This window comes from Herpailurus yagouaroundi, unplaced genomic scaffold, assembly GCF_014898765.1.
Source record: "Herpailurus yagouaroundi ecotype Mexico unplaced genomic scaffold, PumYag 184, whole genome shotgun sequence".
Classification (NCBI taxonomy): domain Eukaryota; kingdom Metazoa; phylum Chordata; class Mammalia; order Carnivora; family Felidae; genus Herpailurus; species Herpailurus yagouaroundi.
Genome location: NW_024412415.1, coordinates 22,620,426 through 22,636,525, shown reverse-complemented (window position 1 = coordinate 22,636,525; position 16,100 = coordinate 22,620,426). Strand labels below are relative to the sequence as shown.

Below are 16,100 nucleotides of genomic sequence, written 5' to 3'. Positions count from 1 at the left end.
GAGAGAGAGAGAGAGAGAGAGAGACTGTGTATAAGTGGGGAAAGGGCAGAGAGAGAGGGAGAACAAGAGAATTCCAAAAAGGCTCCACACTACCAGCACAGAGCCTGACATGGGGCTCGAACTCACAAACCACAAGATCATGCATGACCTGAGCTGAAATCAAGAGCTGGGTGCTCAACTGAGCCACCCAGAGGTCCCTACATACTGCATTATTATATTTATATAAAGCTCTCAAAAAGATAAAGCTATAGTAATAAAGAACAGATTAGTGTTTCCCAGGGATTTAGATGTAAGAAAAGGGAGAGGGGTCTGGGTGGTTCAGTTGGTTAAGAGTCCGACTTTGGCTCAGGTCATGATCTTGCGGTTTGTGAGTTCGAGTCCCATGTTGGGCTCTGTGCTGACAGCTCAGAGCCTGGAGCCTGCTTCAGATTCTGTGTCTCCCCCTCTCTCTGCCCCTCCCACGGTCATGCTCTGTCTCTCAATGATAAATAAATGTTAAAAAAAAAATTTAAAAAGAGGTAAGAAAAGGGGGAAAATAGCATGAGCTAGTTTTGGGGGGGGGTAATAAAATTATTTTGAATCTTGATTGTGATAGGACTCACATGAATCTATACATGTGTTAAATCAATAGAAGCACACACACATACACACCAAAAAGAAGTCAATTTTATTATACATTAATTTTTAAAATAAAATTTAAAACCAGCCCTACTGCAGAACTCATATAGACTGTTACAAAAATATGTATTTTTTCAAACAACAGGATTGTAAGAGTAGCAAAAAAATAATAAAAAAGAATCAATAAAATTCAAATCAAATTCTAGCAAGCTTATCTGAAATAAATGTATATGGAAATACAAAGGCTCAGAATAGGCTAAATAATTTTTAAACAGAGAAACAAAGGTGGACTCACTTATAGTATCTGATCTTATGATTTACTCTAAACCAACAATAATCAAGACACTATGAGGTAGGTATCAATGACATATACTGATCAATGAAAGAGAACAGAGTCCAGAAATGGAACCATACATATGTGGTCAAATGATTTTCAGCAAAGACACTAAATGAAAGGACAGTTTCAAACATTGGTGTTAAAACAACTATTTATGGAAGAAAAAAAAAAAAAAAGAACTTTAACCCCTATCATACATTTTACACAAAAATTTGAAAAGGCTCAGAGACCTAAACATGAAATCTGAAACTGTAAAACTTCTAAAGAAAACGGGGAAAATCCTCGTAATTTTGGAATAAGCAAAGATTTTTCTTTAGACAGAACACAGAAAGCTTTAATCACACAAAAAATTTAATGAATATAATTTCATCAAGATTACGGCCTAATTGTCCTTCAGAAGACTGTTAAGAAAATGAAAAGACAGAAAATAAGAGAAAACATCTTATACCCAAAATTATGAAAAGCCCTTTACTCAACTAAAAGCTGACAACTCAATTTAAAAATTGGCAAAGAAGATACAGGAATGGACAATAAGCACATGAAAAGACGGTTAACATCATCAATCATCAGGGAAACACAAGCTAAGATGAGATACTACCACATACTCATATGAATGGCTAAACTTAAAGCAAGTGTTAGAAGATGCAACTAGAGCAATTAGAACAATCATGCATTGCTTGTAGAGGGTAAAAAAACACAACCACTTTGAAAAGCAGTTTTCCAGTTTCATAGAATATGAACCATACACTTACAACATGACCCAGAAACTCTGGGTATTTATTCAGGTATAACTGGGTATTTATTCAGGTATAACAAGTATTTATTCAGGAATAACAAAAACCAATGTCCAGGGGCACCTGGGTGGTTCAGTCAATGGAGCATGCAACTCTTGACCTTGGGGTTGTGTGCTTGAGCCCCACATTGAGTACAGAGATTACTGAAAAGTAAAAACTTTAAAAAAAAAAAAGTATATAAAAAGCTGGGCACCTGGGTGGCTCAGTAGGTTGAGCGTCCGACTTTGGCTCAGGTCATGATCTCACAGCTCTTGAGTTCAAGCCCCGCATCAGGCTCTGTGCTGACAGCTCAGAGCCTGGAGCCTGTTTCGGATTCTGTGCCTCCCTCTTTCTCTGCCCCTAACCCACTCACATTCTGTGTCTGTCTCTCTCAAAAATAAATAAACATTTAAAAAAAATGTTTAAAGTATATAAAAAGCTATAAAGTAATTCCATAACAGCCTTATTCATAAGAGCCAAAACACTGTAAACAATCCAAATATCTACCAACAGATTATTGGATCAATAAACACTGGTATATGTAAAGCTATTACCAAGCAACATAAACAACCAATTTCTGAAGCACGCAACAACATGGATGAATCTCAAAAACATCATTTTAAGTCAAAGAAGCCAGATACAAGAATTTATATTATATGATTCCATTATTATAAAGTTATTTCTAGAAGAGCCTAAAACTAATCTACAGTAACAGATATAAACTAATTCACAGTGATAGATATCAAATGAATTGTTCCAAGGAATAGGTCTTAATGAAACTGAGTACAAAGGACTATAATAAGACAGCTTTCTAGAATGATGGACATGTTCTATACATCTGTCAAAATAAATCTCAAAAATGCTAAATTACATACTTTAATAAGTGTATGTATTTACAAATAAATGGATTCAGTAAAATTACAGGATACAAAATCAATATAAAGAAATCAGTTGTTTTTTTATATGCTAACAACAGAACAGCAGAGAGAAAAATTAAGAAAACAATACCATTTACAGTTGCATCAAAAAAATAATAATAACTAGGAATAAATTAAACAAAGGAGTTAAAGACTATACTTTGAAAACTATAAGATATTAATGAAAGAAACTGAAGACTGCACAAGCAAATGGCAAGATATACCATGATCATGGACTGGAAGATTTAATACCGTTAAAGCTCCAAAGCAATCTACAGATTTAATGCAATTCTTATCAAAATACCAACATCATTTTTCACAAAATTAAAACAAAAAATTCCTAAAATTTTTATGAAACCACAAAAGACCCCAAATAGCCAAAGCAAACTTAAGAAAAAGGACCAAAGCTGAAGGTATCTAAAATCCAGATTTCAAACTATACTACAAAAGCTGTAATAATCAAAACAGTACGGTACTAGCACAAAAACAGACATACAGATCAATAGAACAGAACAGACTGCCTAGAAATAAACCCACACTTATATGGTCAATTAACCTACAACAAAGGAGGTAAGATTATACAATGGGGGAAAAGACAGTCTCTTCAATAAATCACCTTGGGAAAACTGGACAGCTCCATGCAAAAGAATGAAACAGGACAACTTTCTTAGAACATATACAAAAATAAACTCAAAAGTAATTAAAGACCTAAATGCAAGACCTAAAACCATAAAGCTGCTAACACACACATGCACGTAGACACACACACAGGCAGTAAAACTCTTGGACATCAGTCTTGGCAACATTTTTCTGGATAGCTCTCCCCAGACAAGGAGGAAAAAAAAGGAAAAATAAACAATTGGGACTACATTGTGCTATAAAAAGCTTTTACACAGTGAAGGAAAAAACAACAAAATGAAAACAAGCTACTGAATGGGAGAAAATATTTGCAAATGATACAGCCAATAAGGGGTCAATATGAAAAATATATAAAGAACTTATACAACTCAATACCAAATATATATATGATCTGATTAAAAATGGGCATAGGACCTAAATAGACATTTTTCCAAAGAAGACAGATGGCCCACAGACATATGAAAAGATGCTCAACATCACTAATCATCAGGGAAATGCAAATCAAAACCACAATGAGATATCACCTCACACCTGTCAGAATGGCTAGAATAAAAAAGACAAGAAATAATGAGTATTAGCAAGGATGTGGAGAGAAAAGGGAACCTTGTGCACAGTTGGTGGGAATGTAAATTGGCGCAAACACTCTGGAAAACAGTACAAAGGTTCCTCAAAAAACTAAAAACAGAAATACCACACAATCCAGTAACTCCACTTCTGAATATTTACCCAAAGAAAACAAAAACACTAATTAGAAAAGATATATGCACCCCTAGGCTTATTGGAGCATTATTTAAAAAAAAAATTTTTAACGTTTATTTATGAGAGAGAGAGAGAGAGAGAGAGAGAGAGAGAGAGAGAGAAAGAGCGTGAGCAGCGTAGGGGCAGAGAGAGAGGGAGACACAGAATCCCCCGAAACAGGCTCCAGGCTCTGAGCTGTCAGTACAGAGCTGGACACGGGGCTCAAACCCACAAACCACAAGATTATGACTTGAGCTGAAGTTGGATGCCTAACCAAATGAGTCACCCAGGCGCCCCCCCCCCTTGTTGGAGCATTATTTACAAGCGAAGATACAGAAACAATGTAGGTCTCCATCAATGGACAGGATGGACTAAGAAGATATGGTATATACATAGTGGAATACTACTCAGCCCTAAAAAATAAAATCTTGCCATTCACAACAACATGGATGAACATAAAGGATATCAAGCTAAGTGAAATAAGTCAGGCAGAGAAAAACAAGTATCATATAATTTTACTTACACATGGAATCTAAAAACAAAAATACAACAAACAAAAAACAGCAGCAGGCAAATAAATATAGAAAACTGGTGGCTGCCAGAGGGCAAAAGGGTGGTGGGATAGGTGAAATAGGTGAAGGGGATTAATAGGTACAAACTTCTTACACTTATCACGATGAGCACTGAGTAATGTACAGAATTAACGAATCTCTATATGGTACACCTGAAACTAATATAACACTGTATGTTAACTATACTGGACAATAACATACATACATAAATGGTGCAAGCTTCCAGTTATAAAGTAAGTCAGTCACAGGGATGAAAAGTACAGCATATGGAATACAGTTGATAATGTGATAATTTTGCAGGGTGACAGATGGTAACTACATTTATCATGGTGAGCATTTTGTAATGTATATATAATTGTCAAATCACTATGCTGTACACTTTAAGCTGTCAATTATACTTAATTAAAAATTTAAAAATATGCATTTTACTGTGTATAAATGAACACACATGTATATATAGTATATATACTATATATACATACAACAAAATATACATTTTAAATATATAATTCAATGAAGTATATAAATGAATACATAAAATATATATTGCATTATTACATGCAACAAAACACATACATAAAATAGAATTCTGTACTGAATTAAATTCAATAAACTAAAATTAAGCAAACTCATATAAAGCAAAGTTTAAAACAGACCTATTTTCTGGGTTGAATCTTTGCCCATTAAGGTGTAAATATTCAAACAACTAAATCAAAGAATCTTTATCAGTTACAATGCGAAAGAGTGGTGGGGAAAAATTAACAGAAGCCTCAGGAGTCATCTGGTCTTCCCTTCTGTTTAGTGCAAGAGTCCTACCAACAGCATGCTAGGCTGATGGTTAGAGTAAGTCAGTGAGAGTGTGCTCAGACCTCTCAGGCAGTCACTCTCACTGCTGAAATCTCTTGTAAAATTCTCTTTGAAAATTCTGATAAAACTGTACCTTTTTGGAGCAAGAGTTGGCCTGTGGATAAATCCAGCCCATTGTCTGTTTTTATAAATAAAGTTTTTTGGAATACAGCCATGCCCACTTGTTTCCCACATATTGTCTATCTATGGCTGCCTTTATGTTTCAGTGGCAGAGTTAAACTGCTGCACAAAACCCAAAATATTTATCTGGCTCTATACAAAAGTTTTCCTCCCACTGTTCTAGAGGAACACCACAGAAGTCTGTACCCTTTTTTATATGACAGTGCTGAAAAACTTGTAGACATTATTAGTCCCATTTGCTTTTAGTCTTTCCTTCCCATTTATTGACTATCACTCCTATGTCACAATTTTCAGCTCAAATCCTAAACATGTACTTCCCAACACTATAACTGATGAATGACCCTCATAAAGTATGAAAATGAATTTATCATCCCATCTAAGATGACAGTGGAACCATTAGCATCCATGATTCATAGCCAACATTTCTATCAATGAGGTTTAAGGTTTCCTTTACCCTTCATGTTCACGAAAAAAAGATGTTTCATTTACTTATTTCTTGCTCATTCACACTGCTGACACATATTTTTTACAATAATAACTTTTAAAAAATAAAACAATGTGCATACATAACACTTTATAAACAAAAACACTTTATGAGGAGATATCCACAAATTCTTTCAATATAATTTGTCTGGATCTGGAGACCAGATGTTATTTCACATATTTAAAGCTCCTACGTGACAATTTTCTCTTTCTCTACCCTTAGTATTCAACGGTTTGATACAAGCTTTTCCTTTTGAGGATTATTCTGCTGAATGAAACAAAACAGTCTCTATAGTCAAAGTACCAAGGGGAAATTCAGAGAACTGGTACATTGATAAAGAGAGAGCTTAAAAAGAAGCAGAGGGTATCAAAAGAAACCTCAGCAAGTGTGATTTGGTGAAAAGTGCAAAGGCTCATAGATTAGGCAAGACTAAGCTTGATACAGGTTCTGTTCCTTCTTACCTACATAACACATGATCATAATTTCAAAAGGTAGATGAAGGTGAAGATACAATGAATGAGCCAAGCATTACCTTAAATATTTTTAAACTTAAAACTTACTCAGTATTTTGATGTAGGAATCACCTTTATCTACCTTCAGACCTCTATCTGGAAGAACTCCCTCCCATCCCTTACCTGTCTTAACCCAAAGAAGAATAATGAGCTTTCTGACTAGTGTGCATATTTCTTGAATATGTGTAGCTAGTATCGTTAAAAAAAAAAGCTGACAACACTACTGATTGGCACTATTCTTCCAATCAAGCCTTGGGATGGTATAAGGCAGAAATTCTGGGTATTTTCTATGTAGTGTTGGCAATGGGCAACAGCAGCTCTAAATCCATTAACTCTAATCATTGTATCATTAATAAAGCTGACATTTTAATCTTCATATGCAACTTTCTGACATCTTAATTTTCATTTGGTTCCAAACTCAGGATCAGGACCCTTTTTTTTGAGTATGGGTCCTCTGATTAGTGTTCTGCATTGCCTTTCTTGCATAAATCACACTCATAATGCATTCTCCACAGTGTTCAGCTTGTTAAAGTATAGCAAAAACTAATGCATTGGCAAAGAAATAAATTCAGAAAATTCCACATTTGTGTTTTTCCTCCAATTTATTAACAGTGTCTCATTATATCCATCTCAATAGCAAATGTTTTGACTCCGTATCATCCAACTCAGCTTTCATAATAAAACAACCTTTGTTAGGAATTCATCAGTTTAATTTTAAATAAATAATTATTAACAGGTCTGGGAACAAATACGACTGACTGTTGGTAAGGACACAACTCATATGATTAGAGCGCAAGCATGAATGCATGCTAGAGTATAACTGATCAGACAGAAATGGCCAATAGAGCCATCATCATCAGTCCATGTAGTTTCTAGTGGGAAAACTGGTAAAGAGAGCTTCAATGTCTTCAATATCTTCATGTTTAAAATGGAGATACCACTATCCCTCTTTTCAGATTCCCCTGAGGGTTGGGGCAACCAGGTGGCTCAGTCAATTAAGCATCTGACTCCTGATTTTGGCTCAGGTCATGATCTCATGCTTTGTGGGATGAAGCCGCATGTCAGGCTCTGTGCTAATAGAGCCTGCTTGGGATTCTCACTCTCCCTCTCTGTCTCTCAAAATAAATATATGAAAACTTTAAAGATTCTCATGAGGGTTAAACGAAATATTAGGTATAAATTGCCTAGAGAAGTAAGTGGCACAAACCAGGTGCTCAATAAATACATGAGGCCAGCAATGAGCCAAGCCCCATATCTAAACAGAATCTTTATAACACAAGCTAATTTTATCTGAATAATCTACTTAAGGTAAAAACTGGGAATGTTGTTGGCGGTCATTTCCCATAAACCAAGGTAACCTTTCAGTATGGGCAAGAAAAACAAATTTTGAAACTTCCCCAAGAGCATAAATATGACATTTAATGCCTCTACAGATCAATAGAGAGGAAAACCCTCAACATCCTAAAAAAACCACCTGGCACTCTGCAGATTACTCCATTCCCACCTGTGTGAGCCAGAAATAACAACCTGTTCTCCTTTCAGTTCAGAAATCCCATAAAATCAGGATATTACTATTTCCTTCTACTAGTCTCATAGTCTGATAAGACAGAATCCATCTAGGAAATACAGTCACCAGGGTCCAAAAGGAAGAGGGAAAGGGAAGGGGAAGGGAAGGGGAAGAGAAGGGAGCATGGAGGGAGGGAGGGAAGGAAGGAGGGAATTATTCAGAATTACACTTATTACCATTATAGGCCAGGCCTAAAGTATACTAAATATAACTTCACATCTGCTAGGTTTCAGTCACTGCAGTAAAGTCATATAAAGACCAAAAAAGTCACCTCTTTGTAAAGAACAAGACTTTTGCCCTGGTTCCTATGCTACATAAACAACGCTTTTCTGTTATAGATTCTGAGGCACAGATTTTACTGTGAGCACCAGTCCTGACTGTTTCCTCACAGTGGGTGAGAATTCTGATCCAACCTATATACTAGGCCACTGTAAATGCCAATGTTTCCTTTCCCACTAGTCATGTAATCTACTGTCTTCCAATTTCACAATGATACTCTATGATACTCTAACCTTAGCTTGGCCCTTGAATCTAGAAACACTTTAAAGGTTCTGCCTCACTCTCAGTTCCAACTAAGTCCTCTCTTCACTCATATTCTGTCCGATAGCCAAGAAAAATGCTCAAACCGGGGCGCCTGGGTGGCGCAGTCGGTTAAGCGTCCGACTTCAGCCAGGTCACGATCTCGCAGTCCGTGAGTTCGAGCCCCGCGTCAGGCTCTGGGCTGATGGCTCGGAGCCTGGAGCCTGTTTCCGATTTTGTGTCTCCCTCTCTCTCTGCCCCTCCCCCGTTCATGCTCTGTCTCTCTCTGTCCCAAAAATAAATAAACATTGAAAAAAAAAAATTTAAAAAAATAAATAAATAAATAAATAAATGCTCAAACCTTACACATTTGAATTCTTAAACTTTCTTTAAAAAAAAACTGAAATTTTTGTGAGCATGAGTCCATAATTTTGTCCTATGTGGGGCACAAAAGAAGCAGAAAAGATAATTCCCACCCTCAGAATGCTCTTAATCTAATTAAAGAGAGAATACATGGTGAAAGAAATAAACATGAAATTAGTATTACATCAAGTCTAAAAAAAAGTAAAGGTACTATGTGTCTTACCTCCACCATCCACCTCATGTAATACAAAAATTAAAGCTTATTACCCTTAACTTGAAAACTGATTGCTCCTGTTGATTTTGAAGCTCTTCACAAGGATAGCAGTACCACCCTCTGCTTCTTATTCACACTTACTCATCCCTCTTCCATGAAGTCTTCCCCGATTAACTAGAAGAGAGGTGAGCATTGTTCCACCTACACACAGTCTCAAAATTCTTCCATGTCTGCCACCTGAAATAACATGCTTTCCTAACTGCCCATGTAGAAAAATAAACCACTTAAACAATCTATTTATTTAATTGAGCACATTTCCCAAGTGATATTATTCAGCTAGCTGGCTATTTAGCTTTGGATAGGTCACAATGGTTCTCTATTGCGTGTCTACCATAGAGTCCTTGAACACTTGCAAACTTCATGTTTGAGGCAAAATATAATCTAAGGAAATTACGCAGCAAGTTAATAATAATAGGGTTCTCCCTCACTGCTTTTACATTTTTTCAAAAGGGAAAAAAAAAAAAGCACCTTTTAAAAAAGACATCCCTACCAATATGTGTCAAATTTTGCCACGTAAGGTATTACTTCCCTGACTTAGGGAAGTATAAACACAAGGTTTATAACATAAAGGACTCTCCACAAGAGGACCTCAAGATGCACTCAATACATTTGCTTCTGCTTCTACCCCAATTATCTGCAGTTTCACCACTTATATCCTGACCACAATCTGTAACATTGAGTGAGCTACATAAACACAGCACACATGTTCTAGATTTTCTTAGACAATCTCTAGCTCATATGTTTGCTTCCCGCCACCATGGGAATGTCAAATGTACAATGAAATGTGATTGAATTATTACAAATTTTTAAGATTTTATGAATACAAATAATGTCTAATGAAAGGAATTAAATACTACTGATTTGCTGTTCAAAACACATGGTCACTACATTTACAAATAAAAGGCAGTGAGCAAAATACATCTGAAACTTCTTCAATAATGCCCACTAAACAGCTGTGCTTTGACCAATGCTGGCCACATATTAGAACGTGGCATTATTTCTCCTTAGATGGATTTCTAAACTTCAAGTTGATACCAGGCTAACTCCACCCCTTCCTACCAGACTACCAAACTCAAAAACAGTTTGGTCTTGATTTCTTTACAAAAGGCTCAATAAAGTACAGTCCACCCAGGATCAGCAGAGGAGGGTAGGACAAAAGATGATACCCAATGTGGTCAAAAATTTGCATGTAACTTCTGACTTCCCCAAAACTTCACTACTAATAGCCTACTGTTTACTGGAAGCCTTAGCAATAACATGAACAGTTGATTAACACATATTTCACATATGTATTATATACTGTATTCTTACAATAAAGCTGGAAGAAAAAAATGTTGAGAAATTAAACAGAAAATACATTTACAGTACTACACTGTGTTTATTAAAAAAAAAAATCCTCATGTAAATGGACCCAAACAGTTCAAATCCATGTTGTTCAAGGGTCAAGTGTAAACTTAATCCTCCCCTAAATGTTGGTCAGCATAGACCTTTTACCTCATTTAAGGTTTCTATCCTCCTACTTGAGCACACAATCAGAGGGTTCTCCTTAATTGAAAAGAATCAGTACTTAAGTGTGTGACTCATCAGTATCAAAAGCAATACCTTTGTTGTTCCTAATGTAATTCCAGTCTCTTCTGCATGTTTGGTTTTGTTGTGTTTTATTTTGTTTTCCCAATGACTACCTTTTGATTGGCTTTCAAAGATCTTTGGCCTAAAATGCAAAATTTAACAGCTTCTTACTGGGTTATCCTTGCACTCCCTGTAGTTTACAGAGGCTTGCCAAATTAATCTGGTGTCCTTTGCCTTCTCTCCCAGATTGTATTCATGGACAACCCCTTATCCTGGGCGAAGAAGAAATGAGTAGAGAAGGAAATAGTATTTTATAAATGTTTCAGTCCAAGTACATAAATGTACTGTCTCAGACTCACTGGGCAGAGTTCAGTCCAAAAGATGACAAGAAAATGGGTAGAATAAGTGCATTCTTCAGGCAATAAATCTAGACTTCACAATTCCTGAGGTTGTTTCCATTTTTGTTGTTGTTGTTTTTTACTATTATCAACAACCCTGAAGTGAACATCTTTGTACATCTATCTTGCAAGTATATTTAAAGGAAATAATGTTGGGCTAGAGTAATACAGCAGGGTTCTACAAAGTTTTTCTTAAAGGGACAGGTAACTATTTTTGACTTCCTGGTCTATACAGTCTCTGTTTCAACCACCCAACTTTGCCTTGTAGTGCAAAAGTAGCCATAGATAGACAATACAAATAGAGATGGGTGAGACTGTATTACAATAAAATTTTATTTACAACAGGCAGCAAGCCAGATTTGGCCTCAGGACTAGGGTCCCTTACTAGAGGTAATATACCTTAAAAAAATTTTTTTTTCAACATTTATTTATTTTTGGGACAGAGAGAGACAGAGCATGAACGGGGGAGGGGCAGAGAGAGAGGGAGACACAGAATCGGAAACAGGCTCCAGGCTCTGAGCCATCAGCCCAGAGCCTGACGCGGGGCTCGAACTCACGGACTACGAGATCGTGACCTGGCTGAAGTAGGACGCTTAACCGACTGCGCCACCCAGGCGCCCCGAGGTAATATACCTTTAAATGGCAGTCCCAGGCTGAAAGTTACATGCGTTTGACATCTTTACTGCTATTCAAATGGAATGCTTTTTAAATAGACATCTGGGGCCCCCAAATGGACACTCCAGAGACAGCAGTCATTATCTCAGTGTTAAGAACAGGGAAGGGTCTGAGATTTTGCGGTACTTCTAAGCTAACAAGGTAAACCATCACAGTTTCATAGATGCAGGCAGACAGGAGACTAGTGACTCAGAGATAAACTACTTTATTAGTCATATAATAGCACACAGCATGAGCATCAGCATATTTGCGTCAGATCCCCATACCCCCACACCCCATAGCAGCCACTTGATAAGTCCAAATAGATATGTGCACAGTGGGTTTGCAGAAGAGAAAATCTGAGTTTAAGGAGCCCAAATCTTTTATGGTATGCAGTGAGCATGCCTGACCTTTGCCTAGAGAGACATCATTATCTCTATGATACTGAACAGTAAAACATACCTGACCTTTGCTTCAGAAAAAGACACTATGTCTATTTTCCAAGACTGTTTACTATATAAGCATCCTTGAAAGGATATTCCCAGAACAAAGGCAGTCAGTGCCTCTGCTTGCAAAACATGCGGAAATGTAAAAGGCCCATGGAAAACTTCTAATACTATGTATCCCTTGTTTCTATATTGTCACAAGCTCCTAGCAAATTTTTCCAAAGCATTCCACTTTATTGACCAAGGTGATTAATCTGATTAACAAAGGTAGAACCAGATCTATTTTATTTGTCTTACTGATCATGAAACTAAGACTACTACTATAAAAAGGGCTCCAAAGCAACAAGATAAGGCCAACCTGCAATACTGAATCCACCATGCCCTCCAGGGTCCTAGGTCAAAGAAGCTGAACAAATCCCATAAACCACCAAGGTCTACTTCAGAAATCCAAGTGGCTTTCTCCTTATGTGTCTGACCTTTCCACTTAGATGGAAAGCATTAACCCAGGTACAAGAGCACGGATTAGCAATTACACAGAATCTGCCTGGCCCGCAAGGAAATCTAAGGCAATTCGGTCATCCATAATAACCCTGGCTAGTGACTTGTGGCTGACTTGAACACCTTCTAGAGACATGGTGGTATCATTGATCACTTCAGCTAAAGTTACAGACCGGTTTCATAACACCTATCCTAACTGGATGACTCCACCCCAGGGATAAATGCCTGCAGAGCACAGAATTAGTCATCCCTCCAAGAAGTTCCCCCAAGTAATCAAGATTAGCCTAATTTTGGAGGAATCTCTAGAAGCATTTGAAAACTATGTTTCATTAAATACTCAAAGGTTTCTTACAACTTGTGTTTACAGTACAAGTCACTGTTTTTGGTAAGGAAGCAAACTGATGCCTAGCTTCCCATACAAGAAGTACAATGCCAGTAGTGCTTAATGTACCCCTGGAAAGAGTGTTGTTTACAATCATTGGAGACCCACAAATGGGACCTAAATCAGTCACTGGTACATGCTGACAGTGCTTCAAATGCCATTTAACAGGCCGATGTGCTTTCGGATTTCCAGTTTAGTTTGAACAGTTTAGTTCTTATTCTTTGGAAAGACTGCTTAAGAAAAGTCAGGCCAACCTATCTTGTTTGTCCAAACATCAGCCAGCTGGCATTTAGCCACTTCATGGAATGACTGAACAAGGGCTACTGGAATGGGTGCAAGGAAGGCATGTGGAGGTGTTGACAGGTGTTTTGTGTGGGAGGTACAGAAGTTGGGGTCATCCCCTGCTGCTTCCAACAGACTTCTCAATAAAGTTAAGAGGAATGACAAATCATGGTCAGAGCCATGTAGAGATGGACAGCATACACAGTACTCAGTTCAATGTAAGGCACTTGTGGCAGTTTGGGAGAGCTGCAGCAGGAAGTTTTCGTTCTTAAAGAAGGCTCTGGGGGAGATTCTTCAAAGCGAAGACAACTCCTACTTCCCAGGTTTTAAGGTATTCCCTACTTAGGACCCAGGGAAAACTAGTGTGTCATATTCCAGTAACCATACATTCAATCTACATCTAATAATTTCCTCCTCAGACCCAGACTTTTCATCTGGAAAAGTAAAATGCAAAAGAAACAAGGGCTTTTTTTTTTTTAAATAAAAATTCCAGGGAACCACAATGCACTCCCCTACTTTAATCCCCATGAGGGAAACTTGCTGATCAGTATATTTGACCAAATGGTCATTATTCTTATAACCTAGGACCCTAGAATCCAACAAAAAAAATTATGTGGCTGAAAGAGAATTTATTTTGAATCCCCTAAGACCTTTTTATATAAGATAGGTTGCCACCTGAAGGGTGTACCTGCAGCTACTTTTAGGTTATTTTTTTAAAGTTTACTTATTTATTTTGAGAGAGAGAGAGAGAACGCACATGAGCAGGGGAGGAGCAGAGAGAGAGGAGACAAAATCCCAAGCGGGCTCCATTGTGTCAGCAGATAGCCTAACATGGGGCTCAATCTCATGCACCTCAAGACCATGACCTGAGCCATAATCAAGAGTTGGAAGCTTACCCAGATGAGCCAGCCAGAGACCTTTAGGTTATTTTTAAATTATTTTTTTAATGTTTATTTATTTTTGAGATACAGTGACAGAGAGTGAGCAGGGGAGGGGCAGAGAGAGAGGGAGACACAGAATCTGAAGCAGGTTCCAGGCTCTGAGCTGTCAACACAGAGCGTGAGGCAGAGTTCAAACCCACGGACCGTGAGATCATGACCTGAGCCAAAGTCAGATGCTTAAATGACTGAGCCACTCTGGCGCCCCTCCCCTAGGTTATTTTTAAAAAGACCCATGATGCCCAGTGATATTCAAGGTGGGTTTGTGTAACTCCCCACCCCCTGTATCCTGATTATCCAAAAAGCCGCCAAAAAGAGATGATCCCCCTTTCTGGGGATATCTTCATTCAATGACCAAACCACTTACTAAAGTATGTGGATTAGGAGGAAGTGAGGGGAGGTCAGAAACTTTTTGAGTCAATTTTTAGACAATTCCAACACTAAACAATACTGGATGCCTGTAGATGATTGGCAATGTGAAAGGTCCTCTGAATACCTTGATTCTCAGCCAACTGTTGAGTGGCTTTGGGAATTAAAGGTGTATCATTGCTAAGATGTACATGGTCTGACAAACTGAACACATGACACGGATTAGTTTCAAGGGCCACAATGGTGTGGCTAGAACTGGCTGATCAGACTGGTACAACAACACTGTAATCCGAAAAAGTGTCAACAGCAGTGAGGCACTACTAATAGTTCCAAGAAGGAGTCAAAGGTTTAATGTCACACAGAATGTGGCTTCTATCACTGCAAGACAACAGGACCAACTTCTGGAAAGAGCCACAGTGGGGCATACAGCAGTGGCCTTTGCACAAGAAACATAAAACTGTTTTACTTTGTGCCCAACACCAGTACCTTACACCTAACCATTTTTAAGAGATGATTATCAACTTGCTAAGCCATTTAGATTCCACTGACTCCATTGTAAAGAGCAATGTTACCACTTTAACTTTAAATGTCAATACCAAACACCCAAATTACATCCTTTACAATTATTAAACTTATAATTAAAAGTTTAGATGTCAACTTAAAAATGTACAAAGAGTTTCTTCAGATTTAAAAAAAAGTCTAAAGAATTTCTCTGTATTATGGTATCTTGTCTATATTATGGATGAAACCCTATAATTTCAGTACTTCAGGCATGGTTTTTGAGAAAACATATGAATTTCAAAATGCTTCATTTTGCTAAAAAAGCCTAGTTGTTAAGCCCATTTTCTTGCTGCAAATTCCTATTATCCCCAAAGTTGTGACAATACCTGATACTTAGTAGGCAAAAATATATTCACTGAATTCTGCCTTCCTAACACACCCCATCCCCACCTCACCCTAAGCAGATTAAATGCCTCAAGACAACCAGGGAGAAGATCCTGTATACGGAAATGCAAAAGAGAAAAACACATTGCCTTTCTTTTTACTCATAATTTTATACAATTTCACAAGGAAACAAAACTGTAGCCTCTCATATAGAAAATTCTCAAAACATTTTTAAAGCATTTATTCTTAGCAAAGGGAACCCTCATGCACTGTTGGTGGGAATGTACAATAGTGCAACCACTATGAAAAACAGTAAGGAGGTTCCTCAAAAAATTAGAAATACCATACCATTCTATTCCATTACTAGGTAGTTTTTACC

At 37.4% G+C, this 16,100-nt stretch overlaps 1 protein-coding gene across 11 annotated transcripts in view; it reads right to left on the bottom strand.

The window, feature by feature from the left end:
- The window catches only part of TCF12 (transcription factor 12), a 396,860-nt gene that overhangs the window by 269,270 nt on the left and 111,490 nt on the right, over window positions 1-16,100 (bottom strand). The gene's annotated exons all lie outside the window — the stretch shown is intronic.